The sequence below is a fragment of the Saccoglossus kowalevskii genome, chromosome 11 (genome assembly GCF_978046115.1).
Source record: "Saccoglossus kowalevskii chromosome 11, keSacKowa6.1, whole genome shotgun sequence".
In the NCBI taxonomy this organism is placed as follows: Eukaryota; Metazoa; Hemichordata; class Enteropneusta; family Harrimaniidae; genus Saccoglossus; species Saccoglossus kowalevskii.
The window spans coordinates 38,075,193-38,099,746 of record NC_140651.1 but is presented as its reverse complement, the minus strand read 5'-3'; the positions used below and the strand labels follow the sequence as shown (position 1 = coordinate 38,099,746).

Below are 24,554 nucleotides of genomic sequence, written 5' to 3'. Positions count from 1 at the left end.
GAATAAAAATATTGATAAGCCTACTGCACGTGGTATTCCCAGCAGGTCTCCCATGGAAGTACTAACCACGCCCGATGCAGCTTAACTTCAGTGATCGGACGAGAACTGGTGTAATTTGCAATGGTTTGGCAGTAGGCTGAATATTCGTCGGAATTGGATGTAACTTAATACTTCGGATAGGCAAAAAATCCCGGGAAAAAGTTAGTATGAACGGTGGAATAAAAATTATGATGAGCCTAATGCACGTGGTATTCCCAGCCGGTCTCCCATGCAAGTACTAACAACGCTCGATGCAGCTTAACTTCAGTGATCGGACGAGAACTGGTGTATTTTGCAATGGCTTGGCAGTAGGCTGAATGTTCGTCCGAATTGTATGTCGTTTAATGCTTCGGCTATGCAAACAATCCCGGGAAAAATTTAGTATGTACGGTGGAATAAAAATGTTGATGAGCCTAATGCACGTAGTATTCCCAGCCGGTCTCCCATGCAAGTACTAACCACACCCGATGCAGCTTAACTTCAGTGATCGGACGAGAAGTGGTGTATTCTGCAATGGTTTGGCAGTAGGCTGAATATTCGTCCTAATTGTATGTCATTTAATGCTTCGTCTAGGCAAAAAATCATGGGAAAAAGTTAGCATGTAATGTGGAATAAAAATGTTGATGAGCCTACTGCACGAGGTATTCCCAGCCGGTCTCCCGTGCAAGTACTAACCACGCCCGATGCGGCTTAGCTTCAGTGATCGGACGAGAACTGGTGTATTCTGCAATGGTTTGGCAGTAGGCTGAATATTTGTCAGAATTGGATTTCAATTAATGCTTCGGCTAGGCAAAAAATCCCGGGAAAAAGTTAGTATGTACGGTGGAATAAAAATGTTGATTAGCGTACTGCACGTGGTATTCCCAGCCTGTCTCACATCCAAGTACTAACCACGCCCGATGCAGCTTAACTTCAGTGATCGGACGAGAACTGGTGTATTCTGCATTGGTTTGGCAGTAGGCTGAATATTCGTCGGAATTGGATGTAATTTAATACTTCGGCTAGGCAACAAATCCCGGGAAATATGGTATGTACGGTGGAATAAAAATGTTGATAAGCCTACTGCACGTGGTATTCCCAGCCGGTCTCCCATGCAAGTACTAACCATGCCCTATGCAGATTAACTTCAATGATCAGACGAGAACTGGTGTATTCTGCATTGGTTTGGCAGTAGGCTGAATATTCGTCGCAATTGGATGTCATTTAATGCTTCGTCTAGGCAAAAAATCATGGGAAAAAGTTAGTATGTAATGTGGACTAAAAATGTTCACCATCCTACTGCACGTGGTATTCCCAGGCGGTCTCCCATGCAAGTACTAACCACGCCCGATGCAGCTTAACTTCAGTGATCGGACGAGAACTGGTGTATTCTGCAATGGTTAGGCAGTAGGCTGAATATTCTACCGAATTGTATGTCATTTAATCCTTCGTCAAGGCAAAAAATCATTGGAAAAAGTTAGCATGTAATGTGGAATAAAAATGTTGATGAGCCTACTGCACGAGGTATTCCCAGCCGGTCTCCCATGCAAGTACTAACCACACCCGATGCAGCTTAACTTCAGTGATCGGACGAGAAGTGGTGTATTCTGCAATGGTTTGGCAGTAGGCTGAATATTCGTCCTAATTGTATGTCATTTAATGCTTCGTCTAGGCAAAAAATCATGGGAAAAAGTTAGCATGTAATGTGGAATAAAAATGTTGATGAGCCTACTGCACAAGGTATTCCCAGCCGGTCTCCCGTGCAAGTACTAACCACGCCCGATGCGGCTTAGCTTCAGTGATCGGACGAGAACTGGTGTATTCTGCAATGGTTTGGCAGTAGGCTGAATATTTGTCAGAATTGGATTTCAATTAATGCTTCGGCTAGGCAAAAAATCCCGGGAAAAAGTTAGTATGTACGGTGGAATAAAAATGTTGATTAGCGTACTGCACGTGGTATTCCCAGCCTGTCTCACATCCAAGTACTAACCACGCCCGATGCAGCTTAACTTCAGTGATCGGACGAGAACTGGTGTATTCTGCATTGGTTTGGCAGTAGGCTGAATATTCTTAGCAATTAGATGTCATTTAATGCTTCGGCTATGCAAAAAATCATGGAAAAAACGTTAGTATGTACGGTGGAATAAAAATGTTCATTAGCCTACTGCAGGTGGTATTCCCAGCCGGTCTCCCACGCAAGTACTAACCACGCCCGATGCAGCTTAACTTCAGCTATCGGACGAGAACTGGTGTATTCTGCAATGGTTTGGCAGTAGGCTGAATATTCGTCGGAATTGGATGTAATTTAATACTTCGGCTAGGCAACAAATCCCGGGAAATATGGTATGTACGGTGGAATAAAAATGTTGATAAGCCTACTGCACGTGGTATTCCCAGCCGGTCTCCCATGCAAGTACTAACCATGCCCTATGCAGATTAACTTCAATGATCAGACGAGAACTGGTGTATTCTGCATTGGTTTGGCAGTAGGCTGAATATTCGTCGCAATTGGATGTCATTTAATGCTTCGTCTAGGCAAAAAATCATGGGAAAAAGTTAGTATGTAATGTGGACTAAAAATGTTCACCATCCTACTGCACGTGGTATTCCCAGGCGGTCTCCCATGCAAGTACTAACCACGCCCGATGCAGCTTAACTTCAGTGATCGGACGAGAACTGGTGTATTCTGCAATGGTTAGGCAGTAGGCTGAATATTCTACCGAATTGTATGTCATTTAATCCTTCGTCAAGGCAAAAAATCATTGGAAAAAGTTAGCATGTAATGTGGAATAAAAATGTTGATGAGCCTACTGCACGAGGTATTCCCAGCCGGTCTCCCATGCAAGTACTAACCACACCCGATGCAGCTTAACTTCAGTGATCGGACGAGAAGTGGTGTATTCTGCAATGGTTTGGCAGTAGGCTGAATATTCGTCCTAATTGTATGTCATTTAATGCTTCGTCTAGGCAAAAAATCATGGGAAAAAGTTAGCATGTAATGTGGAATAAAAATGTTGATGAGCCTACTGCACGAGGTATTCCCAGCCGGTCTCCCGTGCAAGTACTAACCACGCCCGATGCGGCTTAGCTTCAGTGATCGGACGAGAACTGGTGTATTCTGCAATGGTTTGGCAGTAGGCTGAATATTTGTCAGAATTGGATTTCAATTAATGCTTCGGCTAGGCAAAAAATCCCGGGAAAAAGTTAGTATGTACGATGGAATAAAAATGTTGATTAGCGTACTGCACGTGGTATTCCCAGCCTGTCTCACATCCAAGTACTAACCACGCCCGATGCAGCTTAACTTCAGTGATCGGACGAGAACTGGTGTATTCTGCATTGGTTTGGCAGTAGGCTGAATATTCTTAGCAATTAGATGTCATTTAATGCTTCGGCTATGCAAAAAATCATGGAAAAAACGTTAGTATGTACGGTGGAATAAAAATGTTCATTAGCCTACTGCAGGTGGTATTCCCAGCCGGTCTCCCACGCAAGTACTAACCACGCCCGATGCAGCTTAACTTCAGCTATCGGACGAGAACTGGTGTATTCTGCAATGGTTTGGCAGTAGGCTGAATATTCGTCGGAATTGGATGTAATTTAATACTTCGGCTAGGCAACAAATCCCGGGAAATATGGTATGTACGGTGGAATAAAAATGTTGATAAGCCTACTGCACGTGGTATTCCCAGCCGGTCTCCCATGCAAGTACTAACCATGCCCTATGCAGATTAACTTCAGTGATCGGACGAGAACTGGTGTATTCTGCAATGGTTTGGCAGTAGGCTGAATATTCGTCCTAATTGTATGTTATTTAATGCTTCGTCTAGGCAAAAAATCATGGGAAAAAGTTAGCATGTAATGTGGAATAAAAATGTTGATGAGCCTACTGCACGAGGTATTCCCAGCCGGTCTCCTGTGCAAGTACTAACCACGCCCGATGCGGCTTAGCTTCAGTGATCGGACGAAAACTGGTGTATTCTGCAATGGTTTGGCAGTAGGCTGAATATTTGTCAGAATTGGATTTCAATTAATGCTTCGGCTAGGCAAAACATCACGGGAAAAAGATAGCATGTACGGTGGAATAAAATTATTGATAAGCCTACTGCACGTGGTATTCCCAGCAGGTCTCCCATGGAAGTACTAACCACGCCCGATGCAGCTTAACTTCAGTGATCGGACGAGAACTGGTGTAATTTGCAATGGTTTGGCAGTAGGCTGAATATTCGTCGGAATTGGATGTAACTTAATACTTCGGATAGGCAAAAAATCCCGGGAAAAAGTTAGTATGAACGGTGGAATAAAAATGTTGATAAGCCTAATGCACGTAGTATTCCCAGCCGGTCTCCCATGCAAGTACTAACCACACCCGATGCAGCTTAACTTCAGTGATCGGACGAGAAGTGGTGTATTCTGCAATGGTTTGGCAGTAGGCTGAATATTCGTCCTAATTGTATGTCATTTAATGCTTCGTCTAGGCAAAAAATCATGGGAAAAAGTTAGCATGTAATGTGGAATAAAAATGTTGATGAGCCTACTGCACGAGGTATTCCCAGCCGGTCTCCCGTGCAAGTACTAACCACGCCCGATGCGGCTTAGCTTCAGTGATCGGACGAGAACTGGTGTATTCTGCAATGGTTTGGCAGTAGGCTGAATATTTGTCAGAATTGGATTTCAATTAATGCTTCGGCTAGGCAAAAAATCCCGGGAAAAAGTTAGTATGTACGGTGGAATAAAAATGTTGATTAGCGTACTGCACGTGGTATTCCCAGCCTGTCTCACATCCAAGTACTAACCACGCCCGATGCAGCTTAACTTCAGTGATCGGACGAGAACTGGTGTATTCTGCATTGGTTTGGCAGTAGGCTGAATATTCTTAGCAATTAGATGTCATTTAATGCTTCGGCTATGCAAAAAATCATGGAAAAAACGTTAGTATGTACGGTGGAATAAAAATGTTCATTAGCCTACTGCAGGTGGTATTCCCAGCCGGTCTCCCACGCAAGTACTAACCACGCCCGATGCAGCTTAACTTCAGCTATCGGACGAGAACTGGTGTATTCTGCAATGGTTTGGCAGTAGGCTGAATATTCGTCGGAATTGGATGTAATTTAATACTTCGGCTAGGCAACAAATCCCGGGAAATATGGTATGTACGGTGGAATAAAAATGTTGATAAGCCTACTGCACGTGGTATTCCCAGCCGGTCTCCCATGCAAGTACTAACCATGCCCTATGCAGATTAACTTCAATGATCAGACGAGAACTGGTGTATTCTGCATTGGTTTGGCAGTAGGCTGAATATTCGTCGCAATTGGATGTCATTTAATGCTTCGTCTAGGCAAAAAATCATGGGAAAAAGTTAGTATGTAATGTGGACTAAAAATGTTCACCATCCTACTGCACGTGGTATTCCCAGGCGGTCTCCCATGCAAGTACTAACCACGCCCGATGCAGCTTAACTTCAGTGATCGGACGAGAACTGGTGTATTCTGCAATGGTTAGGCAGTAGGCTGAATATTCTACCGAATTGTATGTCATTTAATCCTTCGTCAAGGCAAAAAATCATTGGAAAAAGTTAGCATGTAATGTGGAATAAAAATGTTGATGAGCCTACTGCACGAGGTATTCCCAGCCGGTCTCCCATGCAAGTACTAACCACACCCGATGCAGCTTAACTTCAGTGATCGGACGAGAAGTGGTGTATTCTGCAATGGTTTGGCAGTAGGCTGAATATTCGTCCTAATTGTATGTCATTTAATGCTTCGTCTAGGCAAAAAATCATGGGAAAAAGTTAGCATGTAATGTGGAATAAAAATGTTGATGAGCCTACTGCACGAGGTATTCCCAGCCGGTCTCCCGTGCAAGTACTAACCACGCCCGATGCGGCTTAGCTTCAGTGATCGGACGAGAACTTGTGTATTCTGCAATGGTTTGGCAGTAGGCTGAATATTTGTCAGAATTGGATTTCAATTAATGCTTCGGCTAGGCAAAAAATCCCGGGAAAAAGTTAGTATGTACGGTGGAATAAAAATGTTGATTAGCGTACTGCACGTGGTATTCCCAGCCTGTCTCACATCCAAGTACTAACCACGCCCGATGCAGCTTAACTTCAGTGATCGGACGAGAACTGGTGTATTCTGCATTGGTTTGGCAGTAGGCTGAATATTCTTAGCAATTAGATGTCATTTAATGCTTCGGCTATGCAAAAAATCATGGAAAAAACGTTAGTATGTACGGTGGAATAAAAATGTTCATTAGCCTACTGCAGGTGGTATTCCCAGCCGGTCTCCCACGCAAGTACTAACCACGCCCGATGCAGCTTAACTTCAGCTATCGGACGAGAACTGGTGTATTCTGCAATGGTTTGGCAGTAGGCTGAATATTCGTCGGAATTGGATGTAATTTAATACTTCGGCTAGGCAACAAATCCCGGGAAATATGGTATGTACGGTGGAATAAAAATGTTGATAAGCCTACTGCACGTGGTATTCCCAGCCGGTCTCCCATGCAAGTACTAACCATGCCCTATGCAGATTAACTTCAATGATCAGACGAGAACTGGTGTATTCTGCATTGGTTTGGCAGTAGGCTGAATATTCGTCGCAATTGGATGTCATTTAATGCTTCGTCTAGGCAAAAAATCATGGGAAAAAGTTAGTATGTAATGTGGACTAAAAATGTTCACCATCCTACTGCACGTGGTATTCCCAGGCGGTCTCCCATGCAAGTACTAACCACGCCCGATGCAGCTTAACTTCAGTGATCGGACGAGAACTGGTGTATTCTGCAATGGTTAGGCAGTAGGCTGAATATTCTACCGAATTGTATGTCATTTAATCCTTCGTCAAGGCAAAAAATCATTGGAAAAAGTTAGCATGTAATGTGGAATAAAAATGTTGATGAGCCTACTGCACGAGGTATTCCCCGCCGGTCTCTCATGCAAGTACTAACCACGCCCGATGCGGCTTAGCTTCAGTGATCGGACGAGAACTGGTGTATTCTGCAATGGTTTGGCAGTAGGCTGAATATTTGTCGGAATTGGATTTCAATTAATGCTTCGGCTAGGCAAAAAATCACGGGAAAAAGTTGGTATGTACGGTGGAATAAAAATATTGATAAGCCTACTGCACGTGGTATTCCCAGCCGGTCTCCCATTCAATTACTAACCACGCCCGATGCAGCTTAACTTCAGTGATCGGACGAGAACTGGTGTATTCTGCAATGGTTTGGCAGTAGGCTGAATATTCATCCTAATTGTATGTCATTTAATGCTTCGTCTAGGCAAAAAATCATGGGAAAAAGTTAGCATGTAATGTGGAATAAAAATGTTGATGAGCCTACTGCACGAGGTATTCCCAGCCGGTCTCCCGTGCAAGTACTAACCACGCCCGATGCGGCTTAGCTTCAGTGATCGGACGAGAACTGGTGTATTCTGCAATGGTTTGGCAGTAGGCTGATTATTTGTCGGAATTGGATTTCAATTAATGCTTCAGCTAGGCAAAAATTCATGGGAAAAAGATAGCATGTACGGTGGAATAAAAATATTGATAAGCCTACTGCACGTGGTATTCCCAGCAGGTCTCCCATGCAAGTACTAACCACGCCCGATGCAGCTTAACTTCAGTGATCGGACGAGAACTGGTGTAATTTGCAATGGTTTGGCAGTAGACTGAATATTCTTCGGAATTGGATGTAATTTAATACTTCGGCTAGGCAACAAATCCCGGAAAAACGTTGGTATGTACGGTGGAATAAAAATGTTGATGAGCGTACTGCACGTGGTATTCCCAGCCGGTCTCACATCCAAGTACTAACCACGCCCGATGCAGCTTAACTTCAGTGATCAGACGAGAACGGGTGTATTCTGCAATGGTTTGGCAGTAGGCTGAATATTCGTCGGAATTGGATGTAACTTAATACTTCGGCTAGACAAAAAATCCCGGGAAAAAGTTAGTATGTACGGTGGAATAAAAATGTTGATGAGCCTAATGCACGTGGTATTCCCAGCTGGTCTCCCATGCAAGTAGTAACCACGCTCGATGCAGCTTAACTTCAGTGATCGGACGAGAACTGGTGTATTTTGCAATGGTTTGGCAGTAGACTGAATATTCTTTGGAATTGGATGTAATTTAATACTTCGGCTAGGCAACAAATCCCGGAAAAACGTTGGTATGTACGGTGGAATAAAAATGTTGATGAGCGTACTGCACGTGGTATTCCCAGCCGGTCTCACATCCAAGTACTAACCACGCCCGATGCAGCTTAACTTCAGTGATCAGACGAGAACGGGTGTATTCTGCAATGGTTTGGCAGTAGGCTGAATATTCGTCGGAATTGGATGTAACTTAATACTTCGGCTAGACAAAAAATCCCGGGAAAAAGTTAGTATGTACGGTGGAATAAAAATGTTGATGAGCCTAATGCACGTAGTATTCCCAGCTGGTCTCCCATGCAAGTACTAACCACACCCGATGCAGCTTAACTTCAGTGATCGGACGGGAACTGGTGTATTCTGCAATGGTTTGGCAGTAGGCTGAATATTCGTCCTAATTGTATGTCATTTAATGCTTCGTCTAGGCAAAAAATCATGGGAAAAAGTTAGCATGTAATGTGGAATAAAAATGTTGATGAGCCTACTGCACGAGGTATTCCCAGCCGGTCTCCCGTGCAAGTACTAACCACGCCCGCATCGGCTTAGCTTCAGTGATCGGACGAGAACTGGTGTATTCTGCAATGGTTTGGCAGTAGGCTGAATATTTGTCAGAATTGGATTTCAATTAATGTATCGGCTAGGCAACAAATCCCGGGAAAAAGTTGGTATGTACGGTGGAATAAAAATGTTGATGAGCCTACTGCACGAGGTATTCCCCGCCGGTCTCTCATGCAAGTACTAACCACGCCCGATGCGGCTTAGCTTCAGTGATCGGACGAGAACTGGTGTATTCTGCAATGGTTTGGCAGTAGGCTGAATATTTGTCGGAATTGGATTTCAATTAATGCTTCGGCTAGGCAAAAAATCACGGGAAAAAGTTGGTATGTACGGTGGAATAAAAATATTGATAAGCCTACTGCACGTGGTATTCCCAGCCGGTCTCCCATTCAATTACTAACCACGCCCGATGCAGCTTAACTTCAGTGATCGGACGAGAACTGGTGTATTCTGCAATGGTTTGGCAGTAGGCTGAATATTCATCCTAATTGTATGTCATTTAATGCTTCGTCTAGGCAAAAAATCATGGGAAAAAGTTAGCATGTAATGTGGAATAAAAATGTTGATGAGCCTACTGCACGAGGTATTCCCAGCCGGTCTCCCGTGCAAGTACTAACCACGCCCGATGCGGCTTAGCTTCAGTGATCGGACGAGAACTGGTGTATTCTGCAATGGTTTGGCAGTAGGCTGATTATTTGTCGGAATTGGATTTCAATTAATGCTTCAGCTAGGCAAAAATTCATGGGAAAAAGATAGCATGTACGGTGGAATAAAAATATTGATAAGCCTACTGCACGTGGTATTCCCAGCAGGTCTCCCATGCAAGTACTAACCACGCCCGATGCAGCTTAAGTTCAGTGATCGGACGAGAACTGGTGTAATTTGCAATGGTTTGGCAGTAGACTGAATATTCTTCGGAATTGGATGTAATTTAATACTTCGGCTAGGCAACAAATCCCGGAAAAACGTTGGTATGTACGGTGGAATAAAAATGTTGATGAGCGTACTGCACGTGGTATTCCCAGCCGGTCTCACATCCAAGTACTAACCACGCCCGATGCAGCTTAACTTCAGTGATCAGACGAGAACGGGTGTATTCTGCAATGGTTTGGCAGTAGGCTGAATATTCGTCGGAATTGGATGTAACTTAATACTTCGGCTAGACAAAAAATCCCGGGAAAAAGTTAGTATGTACGGTGGAATAAAAATGTTGATGAGCCTAATGCACGTGGTATTCCCAGCTGGTCTCCCATGCAAGTAGTAACCACGCTCGATGCAGCTTAACTTCAGTGATCGGACGAGAACTGGTGTATTTTGCAATGGTTTGGCAGTAGACTGAATATTCTTTGGAATTGGATGTAATTTAATACTTCGGCTAGGCAACAAATCCCGGAAAAACGTTGGTATGTACGGTGGAATAAAAATGTTGATGAGCGTACTGCACGTGGTATTCCCAGCCGGTCTCACATCCAAGTACTAACCACGCCCGATGCAGCTTAACTTCAGTGATCAGACGAGAACGGGTGTATTCTGCAATGGTTTGGCAGTAGGCTGAATATTCGTCGGAATTGGATGTAACTTAATACTTCGGCTAGACAAAAAATCCCGGGAAAAAGTTAGTATGTACGGTGGAATAAAAATGTTGATGAGCCTAATGCACGTAGTATTCCCAGCTGGTCTCCCATGCAAGTACTAACCACACCCGATGCAGCTTAACTTCAGTGATCGGACGGGAACTGGTGTATTCTGCAATGGTTTGGCAGTAGGCTGAATATTCGTCCTAATTGTATGTCATTTAATGCTTCGTCTAGGCAAAAAATCATGGGAAAAAGTTAGCATGTAATGTGGAATAAAAATGTTGATGAGCCTACTGCACGAGGTATTCCCAGCCGGTCTCCCGTGCAAGTACTAACCACGCCCGCATCGGCTTAGCTTCAGTGATCGGACGAGAACTGGTGTATTCTGCAATGGTTTGGCAGTAGGCTGAATATTTGTCAGAATTGGATTTCAATTAATGTATCGGCTAGGCAACAAATCCCGGGAAAAAGTTGGTATGTACGGTGGAATAAAAATGTTGAAGAGCGTACTGCACGTGGTATTCCCAGCCGGTCTCACATCCAAGTACTAACCACGCCCGATGCAGCTTAACTTCAGTGATCGGACGAGAACGGGTGTATTCTGCAATGGTTTGGCAGTAGGCTGAATATTCGTCGGAATTGGATGTAACTTAATACTTCGGCTAGGCAAAAAATCCCGGGAAAAAGCTAGTATGTACGGCGGAATAAAAATGTTGATGAGCCTAATGCACGTGGTATTCCCAGCTGGTCTCCCATGCAATTACTAACCACGCTCGATGCAGCTTAAATTCAGTGATTGGACGAGAACTGGTGTATTCTGCAATGGTTTGGCAGTAGGCTGAATATTCGTCCTAATTGTATGTCATTTAATGCTTTGTCTAGGCAAAAAATCATTGGAAAAAGTTAGCATGTAATGTGGAATAAAAATGTTGAAGAGCGTACTGCACGTGGTATTCCCAGCCGGTCTCACATCCAAGTACTAACCACGCCCGATGCAGCTTAACTTCAGTGATCGGACGAGAACGGGTGTATTCTGCAATGGTTTGGCAGTAGGCTGAATATTCGTCGGAATTGGATGTAACTTAATACTTTGGCTAGGCAAAAAATCCCGGGAAAATGTTAGTATGTACAGTGGAATAAAAATGTTGATGAGCCTAATGCACGTGGTATTCCCATCCGGTCTCCCATGCAAGTAGTAACCACACTCGATGCAGCTTAACTTCAGTGATCGGACGAGAACTGGTGTATTTTGCAATGGCTTGGCAGTAGGCTGAATGTTCGTCCGAATTGTATGTCGTTTAATGCTTCGGCTATGCAAACAATCCCGGGAAAATGTTAGTATGTACGGTGGAATAAAAATGTTGATGAGCCTAATGCACGTAGTTTTCCCAGCCGGTCTCCATGCAAGTACTAACCACGCCGGATGCAGCTTAACTTCAGTGATCGGACGAGAACTTGTGTATTCTGCAATGGTTTGGCTGTAGGCTGAATATTCGTCCTAATTGTATGTCATTTAATGCTTCGTCTAGGCAAAAAATCATGGGAAAAAGTTAGCATGTAATGTGGAATAAAAATGTTGATGAGCCTACTGCACGAGGTATTCCCAGCCGGTCTCCCGTGCAAGTACTAACCACGCCCGATGCGGCTTAGCTTCAGTGATCGGACGAGAACTGGTGTATTCTGCAATGGTTTGGCAGTAGGCTGATTATTTGTCGGAATTGGATTTCAATTAATGCTTCAGCTAGGCAAAAATTCATGGGAAAAAGATAGCATGTACGGTGGAATAAAAATATTGATAAGCCTACTGCACGTGGTATTCCCAGCAGGTCTCCCATGCAAGTACTAACCACGCCCGATGCAGCTTAACTTCAGTGATCGGACGAGAACTGGTGTAATTTGCAATGGTTTGGCAGTAGACTGAATATTCTTCGGAATTGGATGTAATTTAATACTTCGGCTAGGCAACAAATCCCGGAAAAACGTTGGTATGTACGGTGGAATAAAAATGTTGATGAGCGTACTGCACGTGGTATTCCCAGCCGGTCTCACATCCAAGTACTAACCACGCCCGATGCAGCTTAACTTCAGTGATCAGACGAGAACGGGTGTATTCTGCAATGGTTTGGCAGTAGGCTGAATATTCGTCGGAATTGGATGTAACTTAATACTTCGGCTAGACAAAAAATCCCGGGAAAAAGTTAGTATGTACGGTGGAATAAAAATGTTGATGAGCCTAATGCACGTGGTATTCCCAGCTGGTCTCCCATGCAAGTAGTAACCACGCTCGATGCAGCTTAACTTCAGTGATCGGACGAGAACTGGTGTATTTTGCAATGGTTTGGCAGTAGACTGAATATTCTTTGGAATTGGATGTAATTTAATACTTCGGCTAGGCAACAAATCCCGGAAAAACGTTGGTATGTACGGTGGAATAAAAATGTTGATGAGCGTACTGCACGTGGTATTCCCAGCCGGTCTCACATCCAAGTACTAACCACGCCCGATGCAGCTTAACTTCAGTGATCAGACGAGAACGGGTGTATTCTGCAATGGTTTGGCAGTAGGCTGAATATTCGTCGGAATTGGATGTAACTTAATACTTCGGCTAGACAAAAAATCCCGGGAAAAAGTTAGTATGTACGGTGGAATAAAAATGTTGATGAGCCTAATGCACGTAGTATTCCCAGCTGGTCTCCCATGCAAGTACTAACCACACCCGATGCAGCTTAACTTCAGTGATCGGACGGGAACTGGTGTATTCTGCAATGGTTTGGCAGTAGGCTGAATATTCGTCCTAATTGTATGTCATTTAATGCTTCGTCTAGGCAAAAAATCATGGGAAAAAGTTAGCATGTAATGTGGAATAAAAATGTTGATGAGCCTACTGCACGAGGTATTCCCAGCCGGTCTCCCGTGCAAGTACTAACCACGCCCGCATCGGCTTAGCTTCAGTGATCGGACGAGAACTGGTGTATTCTGCAATGGTTTGGCAGTAGGCTGAATATTTGTCAGAATTGGATTTCAATTAATGTATCGGCTAGGCAACAAATCCCGGGAAAAAGTTGGTATGTACGGTGGAATAAAAATGTTGATGAGCCTACTGCACGAGGTATTCCCCGCCGGTCTCTCATGCAAGTACTAACCACGCCCGATGCGGCTTAGCTTCAGTGATCGGACGAGAACTGGTGTATTCTGCAATGGTTTGGCAGTAGGCTGAATATTTGTCGGAATTGGATTTCAATTAATGCTTCGGCTAGGCAAAAAATCACGGGAAAAAGTTGGTATGTACGGTGGAATAAAAATATTGATAAGCCTACTGCACGTGGTATTCCCAGCCGGTCTCCCATTCAATTACTAACCACGCCCGATGCAGCTTAACTTCAGTGATCGGACGAGAACTGGTGTATTCTGCAATGGTTTGGCAGTAGGCTGAATATTCATCCTAATTGTATGTCATTTAATGCTTCGTCTAGGCAAAAAATCATGGGAAAAAGTTAGCATGTAATGTGGAATAAAAATGTTGATGAGCCTACTGCACGAGGTATTCCCAGCCGGTCTCCCGTGCAAGTACTAACCACGCCCGATGCGGCTTAGCTTCAGTGATCGGACGAGAACTGGTGTATTCTGCAATGGTTTGGCAGTAGGCTGATTATTTGTCGGAATTGGATTTCAATTAATGCTTCAGCTAGGCAAAAATTCATGGGAAAAAGATAGCATGTACGGTGGAATAAAAATATTGATAAGCCTACTGCACGTGGTATTCCCAGCAGGTCTCCCATGCAAGTACTAACCACGCCCGATGCAGCTTAACTTCAGTGATCGGACGAGAACTGGTGTAATTTGCAATGGTTTGGCAGTAGACTGAATATTCTTCGGAATTGGATGTAATTTAATACTTCGGCTAGGCAACAAATCCCGGAAAAACGTTGGTATGTACGGTGGAATAAAAATGTTGATGAGCGTACTGCACGTGGTATTCCCAGCCGGTCTCACATCCAAGTACTAACCACGCCCGATGCAGCTTAACTTCAGTGATCAGACGAGAACGGGTGTATTCTGCAATGGTTTGGCAGTAGGCTGAATATTCGTCGGAATTGGATGTAACTTAATACTTCGGCTAGACAAAAAATCCCGGGAAAAAGTTAGTATGTACGGTGGAATAAAAATGTTGATGAGCCTAATGCACGTGGTATTCCCAGCTGGTCTCCCATGCAAGTAGTAACCACGCTCGATGCAGCTTAACTTCAGTGATCGGACGAGAACTGGTGTATTTTGCAATGGTTTGGCAGTAGACTGAATATTCTTTGGAATTGGATGTAATTTAATACTTCGGCTAGGCAACAAATCCCGGAAAAACGTTGGTATGTACGGTGGAATAAAAATGTTGATGAGCGTACTGCACGTGGTATTCCCAGCCGGTCTCACATCCAAGTACTAACCACGCCCGATGCAGCTTAACTTCAGTGATCAGACGAGAACGGGTGTATTCTGCAATGGTTTGGCAGTAGGCTGAATATTCGTCGGAATTGGATGTAACTTAATACTTCGGCTAGACAAAAAATCCCGGGAAAAAGTTAGTATGTACGGTGGAATAAAAATGTTGATGAGCCTAATGCACGTAGTATTCCCAGCTGGTCTCCCATGCAAGTACTAACCACACCCGATGCAGCTTAACCTTTCAGTGATCGGACGGGAACTGGTGTATTCTGCAATGGTTTGGCAGTAGGCTGAATATTCGTCCTAATTTGTATGTCATTTAATGCTTCGTCTAGGCAAAAAATCATGGGAAAAAGTTAGCATGTAATGTGGAATAAAAATGTTGATGAGCCTACTGCACGAGGTATTCCCAGCCGGTCTCCCGTGCAAGTACTAACCACGCCCGCATCGGCTTAGCTTCAGTGATCGGACGAGAACTGGTGTATTCTGCAATGGTTTGGCAGTAGGCTGAATATTTGTCAGAATTGGATTTCAATTAATGTATCGGCTAGGCAACAAATCCCGGGAAAAAGTTGGGTACGGTGGAATAAAAATGTTGAAGAGCGTACTGCACGTGGTATTCCCAGCCGGTCTCACATCCAAGTACTAACCACGCCCGATGCAGCTTAACTTCAGTGATCGGACGAGAACGGGTGTATTCTGCAATGGTTTGGCAGTAGGCTGAATATTCGTCGGAATTGGATGTAACTTAATACTTCGGCTAGGCAAAAAATCCCGGGAAAAAGCTAGTATGTACGGCGGAATAAAAATGTTGATGAGCCTAATGCACGTGGTATTCCCAGCTGGTCTCCCATGCAATTACTAACCACGCTCGATGCAGCTTAAATTCAGTGATTGGACGAGAACTGGTGTATTCTGCAATGGTTTGGCAGTAGGCTGAATATTCGTCCTAATTGTATGTCATTTAATGCTTTGTCTAGGCAAAAAATCATTGGAAAAAGTTAGCATGTAATGTGGAATAAAAATGTTGAAGAGCGTACTGCACGTGGTATTCCCAGCCGGTCTCACATCCAAGTACTAACCACGCCCGATGCAGCTTAACTTCAGTGATCGGACGAGAACGGGTGTATTCTGCAATGGTTTGGCAGTAGGCTGAATATTCGTCGGAATTGGATGTAACTTAATACTTTGGCTAGGCAAAAAATCCCGGGAAAATGTTAGTATGTACAGTGGAATAAAAATGTTGATGAGCCTAATGCACGTGGTATTCCCATCCGGTCTCCCATGCAAGTAGTAACCACACTCGATGCAGCTTAACTTCAGTGATCGGACGAGAACTGGTGTATTTTGCAATGGCTTGGCAGTAGGCTGAATGTTCGTCCGAATTGTATGTCGTTTAATGCTTCGGCTATGCAAACAATCCCGGGAAAATGTTAGTATGTACGGTGGAATAAAAATGTTGATGAGCCTAATGCACGTAGTTTTCCCAGCCGGTCTCCATGCAAGTACTAACCACGCCGGATGCAGCTTAACTTCAGTGATCGGACGAGAACTTGTGTATTCTGCAATGGTTTGGCTGTAGGCTGAATAATCGTCGGAATTGGATGTCATTAAATGCTTCTGCTAGGCAAAAAATCATGGGAAAAATTAGTATGTATGGTGGAATAAAAATGTTGATAAGCCTACTGCACGTGGTATTCCCAGCAGGTCTCTCATGCTAGTACTACCCACGCCCGATGCAGCTTAACTTCATTGATCGGACGAGAAATGGTGTATTCTGAAATGGTTTGGCAGTAGGCTGAATATTCATCGGAATTGGATGTCATTTAATGCTTCGGCTAAGCAAAAAATCTCGGGAAAAAGTTAGTAAGTAATGTGGAATAAAAATGTTGATGAGCGTACTGCACGTGGTATTCCCAGCCGGTCTCACATCCAAGTACTAACCACGCCCGATGCAGCTTAACTTCAGTGATTGGACGAGAACGGGTGTATTCTGCAATGGTTTGGCAGTAGGCTGAATATTCGTCGGAATTAGATGTAATTTAATACTTCGGCTAGGCAAACAATCCCAGGAAAAGTTAGTACGTACGGTTGTATAAAAATGTTGATGAGCCTAATGCACGTGGTATTCCCAGCCGGTCTCCCATGCAAGTACTAACCACGCCAGATGCAGCTTTACTTCAGTGATCGGACGAGAACTGGTGTATTCTGCAATGGTTTGGCAGTAGGCTGAATATTCATCCTAATTGTATGTAATTTAATACTTCGGCTAGGCAACAAATCCCGGGAAAAAGTTGGTATGTACGGTGGAATAAAAATGTTGATGAGCCTACTGCACGAGGTATTCCCAGCCGGTCTCCTGTGCAAGTACTAACCACGCCCGATGCGGCTTAGCTTCAGTGATCGGACGAAAACTGGTGTATTCTGCAATGGTTTGGCAGTAGGCTGAATATTTGTCAGAATTGGATTTCAATTAATGCTTCGGCTAGGCAAAAAATCACGGGAAAAAGATAGCATGTACGGTGGAATAAAAATATTGATAAGCCTACTGCACGTGGTATTCCCAGAAGGTCTCCCATGGAAGTACTAACCACGCCCGATGCAGCTTAACTTCAGTGATCGGACGAGAACTGGTGTAATTTGCAATGGTTTGGCAGTAGGCTGAATATTCGTCGGAATTGGATGTAACTTAATACTTCGGATAGGCAAAAAATCCCGGGAAAAAGTTAGTATGAACGGTGGAATAAAAATTATGATGAGCCTAATGCACGTGGTATTCCCAGCCGGTCTCCCATGCAAGTACTAACAACGCTCGTTGCAGCTTAACTTCAGTGATCGGACGAGAACTGGTGTATTTTGCAATGGCTTGGCAGTAGGCTGAATGTTCGTCCGAATTGTATGTCGTTTAATGCTTCGGCTATGCAAACAATCCCGGGAAAAATTTAGTATGTACGGTGGAATAAAAATGTTGATGAGCCTAATGCACGTAGTATTCCCAGCCGGTCTCCCATGCAAGTACTAACCACACCCGATGCAGCTTAACTTCAGTGATCGGACGAGAAGTGGTGTATTCTGCAATGGTTTGGCAGTAGGCTGAATATTCGTCCTAATTGTATGTCATTTAATGCTTCGTCTAGGCAAAAAATCATGGGAAAAAGTTAGCATGTAATGTGGAATAAAAATGTTGATGAGCCTACTGCACGAGGTATTCCCAGCCGGTCTCCCGTGCAAGTACTAACCACGCCCGATGCGGCTTAGCTTCAGTGATCGGACGAGAACTGGTGTATTCTGCAATGGTTTGGCAGTAGGCTGAATATTTGTCAGAATTGGATTTCAATTAATGCTTCGGCTAGGCAAAAAATCCCGGGAAAAAGTTAGTATGTACGGTGGAATAAAAATGTTGATTAGCGTACTGAACGTGGTATTCCCAGCCTGTCTCACATCCAAGTACTAACCACGCCCGATGCAGCTTAACTTCAGTGATCGGACGAGAACTGGTGTATTCTGCATTGGTTTGGCAGTAGGCTGAATATTCTTAGCAATTAGATGTCATTTAATGCTTCGGCTATGCAAAAAATCAAGGAAAAAACGTTAGTATGTACGGTGGAATAAAAATGTTCATTAGCCTACTGCAGGTGGTATTCCCAGCCGGTCTCCCACGCAAGTACTAACCACGCCCGATGCAGCTTAACTTCAGCTATCGGACGAGAACTGGTGTATTCTGCAATGGTTTGGCAGTAGGCTGAATATTCGTCGGAATTGGATGTAATTTAATACTTCGGCTAGGCAACAAATCCCGGGAAATATGGTATGTACGGTGGAATAAAAATGTTGATAAGCCTACTGCACGTGGTATTCCCAGCCGGTCTCCCATGCAAGTACTAACCATGCCCTATGCAGATTAACTTCAATGATCAGACGAGAACTGGTGTATTCTGCATTGGTTTGGCAGTAGGCTGAATATTCGTCGCAATTGGATGTCATTTAATGCTTCGTCTAGGCAAAAAATCATGGGAAAAAGTTAGTATGTAATGTGGACTAAAAATGTTCACCATCCTACTGCACGTGGTATTCCCAGGCGGTCTCCCATGCAAGTACTAACCACGCCCGATGCAGCTTAACTTCAGTGATCGGACGAGAACTGGTGTATTCTGCAATGGTTAGGCAGTAGGCTGAATATTCTACCGAATTGTATGTCATTTAATCCTTCGTCAAGGCAAAAAATCATTGGAAAAAGTTAGCATGTAATGTGGAATAAAAATGTTGATGAGCCTACTGCACGAGGTATTCCCCGCCGGTCTCTCATGCAAGTACTAACCACGCCCGATGCGGCTTAGCTTCAGTGATCGGACGAGAACTGGTGTATTCTGCAATGGTTTGGCAGTAGGCTGAATATTTGTCGGAATTGGATTTCAATTAATGCTTCGGCTAGGCAAAAAATCACGGGAAAAAGTTGGTATGTACGGTGGAATAAAAATATTGATAAGCCTACTGCACGTGGTATTCCCAGCCGGTCTCCCATTCAATTACTAACCACGCCCGATGCAGCTTAACTTCAGTGATCGGACGAGAACTGGTGTATTCTGCAATGGTTTGGCAGTAGGCTGAATATTCATCCTAATTGTATGTCATTTAATGCTTCGTCTAGGCAAAAACACATGGGAAAAAGTTAGCATGTAATGTGGAATAAAAATGTTGATGAGCCTACTGCACGAGGTATTCCCAGCCGGTCTCCCGTGCAAGTACTAACCACGCCCGATGCGGCTTAGCTTCAGTGATCGGACGAGAACTGGTGTATTCTGCAATGGTTTGGCAGTAGGCTGATTATTTGTCGGAATTGGATTTCAATTAATGCTTCAGCTAGGCAAAAATTCACGGGAAAAAGATAGCATGTACGGTGGAATAAAAATATTGATAAGCCTACTGCACGTGGTATTCCCAGCAGGTCTCCCATGCAAGTACTAACCACGCCCGATGCAGCTTAACTTCAGTGATCGGACGAGAACTGGTGTAATTTGCAATGGTTTGGCAGTAGACTGAATATTCTTCGGAATTGGATGTAATTTAATACTTCGGCTAGGCAACAAATCCCGGAAAAACGTTGGTATGTACGGTGGAATAAAAATGTTGATGAGCGTACTGCACGTGGTATTCCCAGCCGGTCTCACATCCAAGTACTAACCACGCCCGATGCAGCTTAACTTCAGTGATCAGACGAGAACGGGTGTATTCTGCAATGGTTTGGCAGTAGGCTGAATATTCGTCGGAATTGGATGTAACTTAATACTTCGGCTAGACAAAAAATCCCGGGAAAAAGTTAGTATGTACGGTGGAATAAAAATGTTGATGAGCCTAATGCACGTGGTATTCCCAGCTGGTCTCCCATGCAAGTAGTAACCACGCTCGATGCAGCTTAACTTCAGTGATCGGACGAGAACTGGTGTATTTTGCAATGGCTTGGCAGTAGGCTGAATGTTCGTCCGAATTGTATGTCGTTTAATGCTTCGGCTATGCAAACAATCCCGGGAAAATGTTAGTATGTACGGTGGAATAAAAATGTTGATGAGCCTAATGCACGTAGTATTCCCAGCCGGTCTCCCATGTAAGTACTAACCACACCCGATGCAGCTTAACTTCAGTGATCGGACGAGAACTGGTGTATTCTGCAATGGTTTGGCAGTAGGCTGAATATTCGTCCTAATTGTATGTCATTTAATGCTTCGTCTAGGCAAAAAATCATGGGAAAAAGTTAGCATGTAATGTGGAATAAAAATGTTGATGAGCCTACTGCACGAGGTATTCCCAGCCGGTCTCCCGTGCAAGTACTAACCACGCCCGCATCGGCTTAGCTTCAGTGATCGGACGAGAACTGGTGTATTCTGCAATGGTTTGGCAGTAGGCTGAATATTTGTCAGAATTGGATTTCAATTAATGTATCGGCTAGGCAACAAATCCCGGGAAAAAGTTGGTATGTACGGTGGAATAAAAATGTTGAAGAGCGTACTGCACGTGGTATTCCCAGCCGGTCTCACATCCAAGTACTAACCACGCCCGATGCAGCTTAACTTCAGTGATCGGACGAGAACGGGTGTATTCTGCAATGGTTTGGCAGTAGGCTGAATATTCGTCGGAATTGGATGTAACTTAATACTTTGGCTAGGCAAAAAATCCCGGGAAAATGTTAGTATGTACAGTGGAATAAAAATGTTGATGAGTCTAATGCACGTGGTATTCCCATCCGGTCTCCCATGCAAGTAGTAACCACACTCGATGCAGCTTAACTTCAGTGATCGGACGAGAACTGGTGTATTTTGCAATGGCGTGGCAGTAGGCTGAATGTTCGTCCGAATTGTATGTCGTTTAATGCTTCGGCTATGCAAACAATCCCGGGAAAATGTTAGTATGTACGGTGGAATAAAAATGTTGATGAGCCTAATGCACGTAGTTTTCCCAGCCGGTCTCCATGCAAGTACTAACCACGCCGGATGCAGCTTAACTTCAGTGATCGGACGAGAACTTGTGTATTCTGCAATGGTTTGGCTGTAGGCTGAATAATCGTCGGAATTGGATGCCATTAAATGCTTCTGCTAGGCAAAAAATCATGGGAAAAATTAGTATGTATGGTGGAATAAAAATGTTGATAAGCCTACTGCACGTGGTATTCCCAGCAGGTCTCTCATGCTAGTACTACCCACCCCCGATGCAGCTTAACTTCATTGATCGGACGAGAAATGGTGTATTCTGAAATGGTTTGGCAGTAGGCTGAATATTCATCGGAATTGGATGTCATTTAATGCTTCGGCTAAGCAAAAAATCTCGGGAAAAAGTTAGTAAGTAATGTGGAATAAAAATGTTGATGAGCGTACTGCACGTGGTATTCCCAGCCGGTCTCACATCCAAGTACTAACCACGCCCGATGCAGCTTAACTTCAGTGATTGGACGAGAACGGGTGTATTCTGCAATGGTTTGGCAGTAGGCTGAATATTCGTCGGAATTGGATGTAATTTAATACTTCGGCTAGGCAAACAATCCCAGGAAAAGTTAGTACGTACGGTTGTATAAAAATGTTGATGAGCCTAATGCACGTGGTATTCCCAGCCGGTCTCCCATGCAAGTACTAACCACGCCAGATGCAGCTTTACTTCAGTGATCGGACGAGAACTGGTGTATTCTGCAATGGTTTGGCAGTAGGCTGATTATTTGTCGGAATTGGATTTCAATTAATGCTTCAGCTAGGCAAAAATTCACGGGAAAAAGATAGCATGTACGGTGGAATAAAAATATTGATAAGCCTACTGCACGTGGTATTCCCAGCAGGTCTCCCATGCAAGTACTAACCACGCCCAATGCAGCTTAACTTCAGCGATCGGACGAGAACTGGTGTAATTTGCAATGGTTTGGCAGTAGACGGAATATTCTTCGGAATTGGATGTAATTTAATACTTCAGCTAGACAACAAATCCCGGGGAAAAGTTGGTATGACGGTGGAATAAAAATGTTGATGAGCGTACTGCACGTGGTATTCCCAGCCGGTCTCACATCCAAGTACTAACCACGCCCGATGCAGCTTAACTTCAGTGATAGGACGAGAACGGGTGTATTCTGCAATGGTTTGGCAGTAGGCTGAATATTCGTCGGAATTGGATGTAACTTAATACTTCGGCTAGGCAAAAAATCCCGGGAAAAAGCTAGTATGTACGGCGGAATAAAAATGTTGATGAGCCTAATGCACGTGGTATTCCCAGCTGGTCTCCCATGCAATTACTAACCACGCTCGATGCAGCTTAAATTCAGTGATTGGACGAGAACTGGTGTATTCTGCAATGGTTTGGCAGTAGGCTGAATATTCGTCCTAATTGTATGTCATTTAATGCTTTGTCTAGGCAAAAAATCATTGGAAAAAGTTAGCATGTAATGTGGAATAAACATGTTGATGAGCCTACTGCACGAGGTATTCCCAGCCGGTCTCCCGTGCAAGTACTAACCACGCCCGATGCGGCTTTGCTTCAGTGATCGGACGAGAACTGGTGTATTCTGCAATGGTTTGGCAGTAGGCTGAATATTCGTCGAAATTGGATGTAATTTAATACTTCGGCTAGGCAACAAATCCCGGGGAAAAGTTGGTATGTACGGTGGAATAAAAATGTTGATAAGCCTACTGCACGTGGTATTCCCAGCCGGTCTCCCATGCAATTACTAAGCATGCCCGATGCAGATTAACTTCAGTGATCGGACGAGAACTGGTGTATTCTGCATTGGTTTGGCAGTAGGCTGAATATTCTTAGCAATTAGATGTCATTAAATGCTTCGGCTATGCAAAAAATCATGGAAAAAGGTTAGTATGTACGGTGGAATAAAAATGTTCATTAGCCTACTGCAGGTGGTATTCCCAGCCGGTCTCCCACGCAAGTACTAACCACGCCCGATGCAGCTTAACTTCAGCGATCGGACGAGAACTGGTGTATTCTGCAATGGTTTGGCAGTAGGCTGAATATTCGTCGGAATTGGATGTAATTTAATACTTCGGCTAGGCAAAAAATCATGGAAAAAAGTTAGTATGTACAGTGGAATAAAAATGTTCATCAGCCTACTGCAGATGGTATTCCCAGCCGATCTCCCACGCAAGTACTAACCACGCCCGATGCAGCTTAACTTCAGTGATCGGACGAGAACTGGTGTATTCTGCAATGGTTTGGCAGTAGGCTGAATATTCGTCGGAATTGGATGTAATTTTTTACTTCGGCTGGGCAACAAATCCCGGGAAATATGGTATGTACGGTGGAATAAAAATGTTGATAAGCCTACTGCACGTGGTATTCCCAGCCGGTCTCCCATGCAAGTACTAACCATGCCCTAAGCAGATTAACTTCAATGATCAGACGAGAACTGGTGTATTCTGCATTGGTTTGGCAGTAGGCTGAATATTCGTCGCAATTGGATGTCATTTAATGCTTCGTCTAGGCAAAAAATCATGGGAAAAAGTTAGTATGTAATGTGGACTAAAAATGTTCATCATCCTACTGCACGTGATATTCCCAGCCGGTCTCCCATGCAAGTACTAACCACGCCCGATGCAGCTTAACTTCAGCGATCGGACGAGAACTGGTGTATTCTGCAATGGTTAGGCAGTAGGCTGAATATTCTACCGAATTGTATGTCATTTAATCCTTCGTCAAGGCAAAAAATCATTGGAAAAAGTTAGCATGTAATGTGGAATAAACATGTTGATTAGCCTACTGCACGAGGTATTCCCCGCCGGTCTCTCGTGCAAGTACTAACCACGCCCGATGCGGCTTAGCTTCAGTGATCAGACGAGAACTGGTGTATTCTGCAATGGTTTGGCAGTAGGCTGAATATTTGTCGGAATTGGATTTCAATTAATGCTTCGGCTAGGCAAAAAATCACGGGAAAAAGTTGGTATGTACGGTGGAATAAAAATGTTGATGAGCCTAATGCACGTAGTTTTCCCAGCCGGTCTCCATGCAAGTACTAACCACGCCGGATGCAGCTTAACTTCAGTGATCGGACGAGAACTTGTGTATTCTGCAATGGTTTGGCAGTAGGCTGAATAATCGTCGGAATTGGATGTCATTAAATGCTTGTGCTAGGCAAAAAATCATGGGAAAATTTAGTATGTATGGTGGAATAAAAATGTTGATAAGCCTACTGCACGTGGTATTCCCAGCAGGTCTCTCATGCTAGTACTAGCCACGCCCGATGCAGCTTAACTTCATTGATCGGACGAGAAATGGTGTATTCTGAAATGGTTTGGCAGTAGGCTGAATATTCATCGGAATTGGATGTCATT

At 44.0% G+C, this 24,554-nt stretch overlaps 104 pseudogenes; all 104 read right to left on the bottom strand.

Annotated features, from left to right (window-relative positions):
* Positions 1 to 17: 17 nt before the first annotated feature.
* On the bottom strand, positions 18 to 137 carry LOC146737729 (5S ribosomal RNA; annotated as a pseudogene).
* A 96-nt stretch (positions 138 to 233) lies between these two features.
* Positions 234 to 353, bottom strand: LOC146737728 (5S ribosomal RNA; annotated as a pseudogene).
* A 96-nt stretch (positions 354 to 449) lies between these two features.
* LOC146737727 (5S ribosomal RNA) lies at positions 450 to 569 on the bottom strand (annotated as a pseudogene).
* Positions 570 to 665: 96 nt separating this feature from the next.
* LOC146737726 (5S ribosomal RNA) lies at positions 666 to 785 on the bottom strand (annotated as a pseudogene).
* A 96-nt stretch (positions 786 to 881) lies between these two features.
* On the bottom strand, positions 882 to 1,001 carry LOC146737725 (5S ribosomal RNA; annotated as a pseudogene).
* Positions 1,002 to 1,095: 94 nt separating this feature from the next.
* On the bottom strand, positions 1,096 to 1,215 carry LOC146737724 (5S ribosomal RNA; annotated as a pseudogene).
* Positions 1,216 to 1,311: 96 nt separating this feature from the next.
* On the bottom strand, positions 1,312 to 1,431 carry LOC146737723 (5S ribosomal RNA; annotated as a pseudogene).
* Positions 1,432 to 1,527: 96 nt separating this feature from the next.
* Positions 1,528 to 1,647, bottom strand: LOC146737722 (5S ribosomal RNA; annotated as a pseudogene).
* Positions 1,648 to 1,743: 96 nt separating this feature from the next.
* LOC146737721 (5S ribosomal RNA) lies at positions 1,744 to 1,863 on the bottom strand (annotated as a pseudogene).
* Positions 1,864 to 1,959: 96 nt separating this feature from the next.
* On the bottom strand, positions 1,960 to 2,079 carry LOC146737720 (5S ribosomal RNA; annotated as a pseudogene).
* Positions 2,080 to 2,176: 97 nt separating this feature from the next.
* LOC146737719 (5S ribosomal RNA) lies at positions 2,177 to 2,296 on the bottom strand (annotated as a pseudogene).
* A 94-nt stretch (positions 2,297 to 2,390) lies between these two features.
* LOC146737718 (5S ribosomal RNA) lies at positions 2,391 to 2,510 on the bottom strand (annotated as a pseudogene).
* A 96-nt stretch (positions 2,511 to 2,606) lies between these two features.
* LOC146737717 (5S ribosomal RNA) lies at positions 2,607 to 2,726 on the bottom strand (annotated as a pseudogene).
* A 96-nt stretch (positions 2,727 to 2,822) lies between these two features.
* On the bottom strand, positions 2,823 to 2,942 carry LOC146737716 (5S ribosomal RNA; annotated as a pseudogene).
* A 96-nt stretch (positions 2,943 to 3,038) lies between these two features.
* LOC146737715 (5S ribosomal RNA) lies at positions 3,039 to 3,158 on the bottom strand (annotated as a pseudogene).
* Positions 3,159 to 3,254: 96 nt separating this feature from the next.
* LOC146737714 (5S ribosomal RNA) lies at positions 3,255 to 3,374 on the bottom strand (annotated as a pseudogene).
* Positions 3,375 to 3,471: 97 nt separating this feature from the next.
* Positions 3,472 to 3,591, bottom strand: LOC146737713 (5S ribosomal RNA; annotated as a pseudogene).
* Positions 3,592 to 3,685: 94 nt separating this feature from the next.
* On the bottom strand, positions 3,686 to 3,805 carry LOC146737712 (5S ribosomal RNA; annotated as a pseudogene).
* Positions 3,806 to 3,901: 96 nt separating this feature from the next.
* Positions 3,902 to 4,021, bottom strand: LOC146737711 (5S ribosomal RNA; annotated as a pseudogene).
* Positions 4,022 to 4,117: 96 nt separating this feature from the next.
* Positions 4,118 to 4,237, bottom strand: LOC146737710 (5S ribosomal RNA; annotated as a pseudogene).
* Positions 4,238 to 4,333: 96 nt separating this feature from the next.
* Positions 4,334 to 4,453, bottom strand: LOC146737709 (5S ribosomal RNA; annotated as a pseudogene).
* A 96-nt stretch (positions 4,454 to 4,549) lies between these two features.
* On the bottom strand, positions 4,550 to 4,669 carry LOC146737708 (5S ribosomal RNA; annotated as a pseudogene).
* Positions 4,670 to 4,765: 96 nt separating this feature from the next.
* On the bottom strand, positions 4,766 to 4,885 carry LOC146737707 (5S ribosomal RNA; annotated as a pseudogene).
* A 97-nt stretch (positions 4,886 to 4,982) lies between these two features.
* Positions 4,983 to 5,102, bottom strand: LOC146737706 (5S ribosomal RNA; annotated as a pseudogene).
* Positions 5,103 to 5,196: 94 nt separating this feature from the next.
* LOC146737705 (5S ribosomal RNA) lies at positions 5,197 to 5,316 on the bottom strand (annotated as a pseudogene).
* A 96-nt stretch (positions 5,317 to 5,412) lies between these two features.
* On the bottom strand, positions 5,413 to 5,532 carry LOC146737704 (5S ribosomal RNA; annotated as a pseudogene).
* Positions 5,533 to 5,628: 96 nt separating this feature from the next.
* Positions 5,629 to 5,748, bottom strand: LOC146737703 (5S ribosomal RNA; annotated as a pseudogene).
* A 96-nt stretch (positions 5,749 to 5,844) lies between these two features.
* On the bottom strand, positions 5,845 to 5,964 carry LOC146737702 (5S ribosomal RNA; annotated as a pseudogene).
* A 96-nt stretch (positions 5,965 to 6,060) lies between these two features.
* On the bottom strand, positions 6,061 to 6,180 carry LOC146737701 (5S ribosomal RNA; annotated as a pseudogene).
* A 97-nt stretch (positions 6,181 to 6,277) lies between these two features.
* Positions 6,278 to 6,397, bottom strand: LOC146737700 (5S ribosomal RNA; annotated as a pseudogene).
* A 94-nt stretch (positions 6,398 to 6,491) lies between these two features.
* Positions 6,492 to 6,611, bottom strand: LOC146737699 (5S ribosomal RNA; annotated as a pseudogene).
* A 96-nt stretch (positions 6,612 to 6,707) lies between these two features.
* On the bottom strand, positions 6,708 to 6,827 carry LOC146737698 (5S ribosomal RNA; annotated as a pseudogene).
* A 96-nt stretch (positions 6,828 to 6,923) lies between these two features.
* On the bottom strand, positions 6,924 to 7,043 carry LOC146737697 (5S ribosomal RNA; annotated as a pseudogene).
* Positions 7,044 to 7,139: 96 nt separating this feature from the next.
* Positions 7,140 to 7,259, bottom strand: LOC146737696 (5S ribosomal RNA; annotated as a pseudogene).
* Positions 7,260 to 7,355: 96 nt separating this feature from the next.
* On the bottom strand, positions 7,356 to 7,475 carry LOC146737695 (5S ribosomal RNA; annotated as a pseudogene).
* Positions 7,476 to 7,571: 96 nt separating this feature from the next.
* On the bottom strand, positions 7,572 to 7,691 carry LOC146737694 (5S ribosomal RNA; annotated as a pseudogene).
* Positions 7,692 to 7,787: 96 nt separating this feature from the next.
* LOC146737693 (5S ribosomal RNA) lies at positions 7,788 to 7,907 on the bottom strand (annotated as a pseudogene).
* A 96-nt stretch (positions 7,908 to 8,003) lies between these two features.
* Positions 8,004 to 8,123, bottom strand: LOC146737692 (5S ribosomal RNA; annotated as a pseudogene).
* A 96-nt stretch (positions 8,124 to 8,219) lies between these two features.
* LOC146737691 (5S ribosomal RNA) lies at positions 8,220 to 8,339 on the bottom strand (annotated as a pseudogene).
* A 96-nt stretch (positions 8,340 to 8,435) lies between these two features.
* On the bottom strand, positions 8,436 to 8,555 carry LOC146737690 (5S ribosomal RNA; annotated as a pseudogene).
* A 96-nt stretch (positions 8,556 to 8,651) lies between these two features.
* On the bottom strand, positions 8,652 to 8,771 carry LOC146737689 (5S ribosomal RNA; annotated as a pseudogene).
* Positions 8,772 to 8,867: 96 nt separating this feature from the next.
* LOC146737688 (5S ribosomal RNA) lies at positions 8,868 to 8,987 on the bottom strand (annotated as a pseudogene).
* A 96-nt stretch (positions 8,988 to 9,083) lies between these two features.
* Positions 9,084 to 9,203, bottom strand: LOC146737687 (5S ribosomal RNA; annotated as a pseudogene).
* Positions 9,204 to 9,299: 96 nt separating this feature from the next.
* LOC146737686 (5S ribosomal RNA) lies at positions 9,300 to 9,419 on the bottom strand (annotated as a pseudogene).
* Positions 9,420 to 9,515: 96 nt separating this feature from the next.
* LOC146737685 (5S ribosomal RNA) lies at positions 9,516 to 9,635 on the bottom strand (annotated as a pseudogene).
* A 96-nt stretch (positions 9,636 to 9,731) lies between these two features.
* LOC146737684 (5S ribosomal RNA) lies at positions 9,732 to 9,851 on the bottom strand (annotated as a pseudogene).
* Positions 9,852 to 9,947: 96 nt separating this feature from the next.
* Positions 9,948 to 10,067, bottom strand: LOC146737683 (5S ribosomal RNA; annotated as a pseudogene).
* A 96-nt stretch (positions 10,068 to 10,163) lies between these two features.
* LOC146737682 (5S ribosomal RNA) lies at positions 10,164 to 10,283 on the bottom strand (annotated as a pseudogene).
* A 96-nt stretch (positions 10,284 to 10,379) lies between these two features.
* LOC146737681 (5S ribosomal RNA) lies at positions 10,380 to 10,499 on the bottom strand (annotated as a pseudogene).
* A 96-nt stretch (positions 10,500 to 10,595) lies between these two features.
* Positions 10,596 to 10,715, bottom strand: LOC146737680 (5S ribosomal RNA; annotated as a pseudogene).
* A 96-nt stretch (positions 10,716 to 10,811) lies between these two features.
* Positions 10,812 to 10,931, bottom strand: LOC146737679 (5S ribosomal RNA; annotated as a pseudogene).
* A 312-nt stretch (positions 10,932 to 11,243) lies between these two features.
* Positions 11,244 to 11,363, bottom strand: LOC146737678 (5S ribosomal RNA; annotated as a pseudogene).
* Positions 11,364 to 11,890: 527 nt separating this feature from the next.
* On the bottom strand, positions 11,891 to 12,010 carry LOC146737677 (5S ribosomal RNA; annotated as a pseudogene).
* Positions 12,011 to 12,106: 96 nt separating this feature from the next.
* LOC146737676 (5S ribosomal RNA) lies at positions 12,107 to 12,226 on the bottom strand (annotated as a pseudogene).
* A 96-nt stretch (positions 12,227 to 12,322) lies between these two features.
* LOC146737675 (5S ribosomal RNA) lies at positions 12,323 to 12,442 on the bottom strand (annotated as a pseudogene).
* A 96-nt stretch (positions 12,443 to 12,538) lies between these two features.
* On the bottom strand, positions 12,539 to 12,658 carry LOC146737674 (5S ribosomal RNA; annotated as a pseudogene).
* A 96-nt stretch (positions 12,659 to 12,754) lies between these two features.
* Positions 12,755 to 12,874, bottom strand: LOC146737673 (5S ribosomal RNA; annotated as a pseudogene).
* A 96-nt stretch (positions 12,875 to 12,970) lies between these two features.
* On the bottom strand, positions 12,971 to 13,090 carry LOC146737672 (5S ribosomal RNA; annotated as a pseudogene).
* Positions 13,091 to 13,186: 96 nt separating this feature from the next.
* LOC146737671 (5S ribosomal RNA) lies at positions 13,187 to 13,306 on the bottom strand (annotated as a pseudogene).
* Positions 13,307 to 13,402: 96 nt separating this feature from the next.
* Positions 13,403 to 13,522, bottom strand: LOC146737670 (5S ribosomal RNA; annotated as a pseudogene).
* A 96-nt stretch (positions 13,523 to 13,618) lies between these two features.
* On the bottom strand, positions 13,619 to 13,738 carry LOC146737669 (5S ribosomal RNA; annotated as a pseudogene).
* A 96-nt stretch (positions 13,739 to 13,834) lies between these two features.
* LOC146737668 (5S ribosomal RNA) lies at positions 13,835 to 13,954 on the bottom strand (annotated as a pseudogene).
* Positions 13,955 to 14,050: 96 nt separating this feature from the next.
* On the bottom strand, positions 14,051 to 14,170 carry LOC146737667 (5S ribosomal RNA; annotated as a pseudogene).
* A 96-nt stretch (positions 14,171 to 14,266) lies between these two features.
* Positions 14,267 to 14,386, bottom strand: LOC146737666 (5S ribosomal RNA; annotated as a pseudogene).
* Positions 14,387 to 14,482: 96 nt separating this feature from the next.
* Positions 14,483 to 14,602, bottom strand: LOC146737665 (5S ribosomal RNA; annotated as a pseudogene).
* Positions 14,603 to 14,698: 96 nt separating this feature from the next.
* Positions 14,699 to 14,818, bottom strand: LOC146737664 (5S ribosomal RNA; annotated as a pseudogene).
* A 96-nt stretch (positions 14,819 to 14,914) lies between these two features.
* On the bottom strand, positions 14,915 to 15,036 carry LOC146737663 (5S ribosomal RNA; annotated as a pseudogene).
* A 97-nt stretch (positions 15,037 to 15,133) lies between these two features.
* LOC146737662 (5S ribosomal RNA) lies at positions 15,134 to 15,253 on the bottom strand (annotated as a pseudogene).
* Positions 15,254 to 15,346: 93 nt separating this feature from the next.
* On the bottom strand, positions 15,347 to 15,466 carry LOC146737661 (5S ribosomal RNA; annotated as a pseudogene).
* Positions 15,467 to 15,778: 312 nt separating this feature from the next.
* On the bottom strand, positions 15,779 to 15,898 carry LOC146737660 (5S ribosomal RNA; annotated as a pseudogene).
* A 526-nt stretch (positions 15,899 to 16,424) lies between these two features.
* On the bottom strand, positions 16,425 to 16,544 carry LOC146737659 (5S ribosomal RNA; annotated as a pseudogene).
* A 96-nt stretch (positions 16,545 to 16,640) lies between these two features.
* On the bottom strand, positions 16,641 to 16,760 carry LOC146737658 (5S ribosomal RNA; annotated as a pseudogene).
* A 95-nt stretch (positions 16,761 to 16,855) lies between these two features.
* LOC146737657 (5S ribosomal RNA) lies at positions 16,856 to 16,975 on the bottom strand (annotated as a pseudogene).
* Positions 16,976 to 17,071: 96 nt separating this feature from the next.
* On the bottom strand, positions 17,072 to 17,191 carry LOC146737656 (5S ribosomal RNA; annotated as a pseudogene).
* A 96-nt stretch (positions 17,192 to 17,287) lies between these two features.
* LOC146737655 (5S ribosomal RNA) lies at positions 17,288 to 17,407 on the bottom strand (annotated as a pseudogene).
* Positions 17,408 to 17,503: 96 nt separating this feature from the next.
* Positions 17,504 to 17,623, bottom strand: LOC146737654 (5S ribosomal RNA; annotated as a pseudogene).
* Positions 17,624 to 17,719: 96 nt separating this feature from the next.
* On the bottom strand, positions 17,720 to 17,839 carry LOC146737653 (5S ribosomal RNA; annotated as a pseudogene).
* A 96-nt stretch (positions 17,840 to 17,935) lies between these two features.
* Positions 17,936 to 18,055, bottom strand: LOC146737652 (5S ribosomal RNA; annotated as a pseudogene).
* A 96-nt stretch (positions 18,056 to 18,151) lies between these two features.
* On the bottom strand, positions 18,152 to 18,271 carry LOC146737651 (5S ribosomal RNA; annotated as a pseudogene).
* Positions 18,272 to 18,368: 97 nt separating this feature from the next.
* On the bottom strand, positions 18,369 to 18,488 carry LOC146737650 (5S ribosomal RNA; annotated as a pseudogene).
* Positions 18,489 to 18,582: 94 nt separating this feature from the next.
* LOC146737649 (5S ribosomal RNA) lies at positions 18,583 to 18,702 on the bottom strand (annotated as a pseudogene).
* Positions 18,703 to 18,798: 96 nt separating this feature from the next.
* Positions 18,799 to 18,918, bottom strand: LOC146737648 (5S ribosomal RNA; annotated as a pseudogene).
* Positions 18,919 to 19,014: 96 nt separating this feature from the next.
* Positions 19,015 to 19,134, bottom strand: LOC146737647 (5S ribosomal RNA; annotated as a pseudogene).
* Positions 19,135 to 19,230: 96 nt separating this feature from the next.
* Positions 19,231 to 19,350, bottom strand: LOC146737646 (5S ribosomal RNA; annotated as a pseudogene).
* Positions 19,351 to 19,446: 96 nt separating this feature from the next.
* LOC146737645 (5S ribosomal RNA) lies at positions 19,447 to 19,566 on the bottom strand (annotated as a pseudogene).
* A 96-nt stretch (positions 19,567 to 19,662) lies between these two features.
* Positions 19,663 to 19,782, bottom strand: LOC146737644 (5S ribosomal RNA; annotated as a pseudogene).
* A 96-nt stretch (positions 19,783 to 19,878) lies between these two features.
* On the bottom strand, positions 19,879 to 19,998 carry LOC146737643 (5S ribosomal RNA; annotated as a pseudogene).
* A 96-nt stretch (positions 19,999 to 20,094) lies between these two features.
* On the bottom strand, positions 20,095 to 20,214 carry LOC146737642 (5S ribosomal RNA; annotated as a pseudogene).
* Positions 20,215 to 20,310: 96 nt separating this feature from the next.
* LOC146737641 (5S ribosomal RNA) lies at positions 20,311 to 20,430 on the bottom strand (annotated as a pseudogene).
* A 96-nt stretch (positions 20,431 to 20,526) lies between these two features.
* Positions 20,527 to 20,646, bottom strand: LOC146737640 (5S ribosomal RNA; annotated as a pseudogene).
* Positions 20,647 to 20,742: 96 nt separating this feature from the next.
* Positions 20,743 to 20,862, bottom strand: LOC146737639 (5S ribosomal RNA; annotated as a pseudogene).
* Positions 20,863 to 21,388: 526 nt separating this feature from the next.
* Positions 21,389 to 21,508, bottom strand: LOC146737638 (5S ribosomal RNA; annotated as a pseudogene).
* A 96-nt stretch (positions 21,509 to 21,604) lies between these two features.
* On the bottom strand, positions 21,605 to 21,724 carry LOC146737637 (5S ribosomal RNA; annotated as a pseudogene).
* A 95-nt stretch (positions 21,725 to 21,819) lies between these two features.
* On the bottom strand, positions 21,820 to 21,939 carry LOC146737636 (5S ribosomal RNA; annotated as a pseudogene).
* A 96-nt stretch (positions 21,940 to 22,035) lies between these two features.
* Positions 22,036 to 22,155, bottom strand: LOC146737635 (5S ribosomal RNA; annotated as a pseudogene).
* Positions 22,156 to 22,250: 95 nt separating this feature from the next.
* On the bottom strand, positions 22,251 to 22,370 carry LOC146737634 (5S ribosomal RNA; annotated as a pseudogene).
* Positions 22,371 to 22,682: 312 nt separating this feature from the next.
* LOC146737633 (5S ribosomal RNA) lies at positions 22,683 to 22,802 on the bottom strand (annotated as a pseudogene).
* Positions 22,803 to 22,898: 96 nt separating this feature from the next.
* LOC146737632 (5S ribosomal RNA) lies at positions 22,899 to 23,018 on the bottom strand (annotated as a pseudogene).
* A 96-nt stretch (positions 23,019 to 23,114) lies between these two features.
* On the bottom strand, positions 23,115 to 23,234 carry LOC146737631 (5S ribosomal RNA; annotated as a pseudogene).
* Positions 23,235 to 23,330: 96 nt separating this feature from the next.
* On the bottom strand, positions 23,331 to 23,450 carry LOC146737630 (5S ribosomal RNA; annotated as a pseudogene).
* A 94-nt stretch (positions 23,451 to 23,544) lies between these two features.
* Positions 23,545 to 23,664, bottom strand: LOC146737629 (5S ribosomal RNA; annotated as a pseudogene).
* Positions 23,665 to 23,760: 96 nt separating this feature from the next.
* LOC146737628 (5S ribosomal RNA) lies at positions 23,761 to 23,880 on the bottom strand (annotated as a pseudogene).
* Positions 23,881 to 23,976: 96 nt separating this feature from the next.
* On the bottom strand, positions 23,977 to 24,096 carry LOC146737627 (5S ribosomal RNA; annotated as a pseudogene).
* Positions 24,097 to 24,406: 310 nt separating this feature from the next.
* On the bottom strand, positions 24,407 to 24,526 carry LOC146737626 (5S ribosomal RNA; annotated as a pseudogene).
* Positions 24,527 to 24,554: the final 28 nt, after the last annotated feature.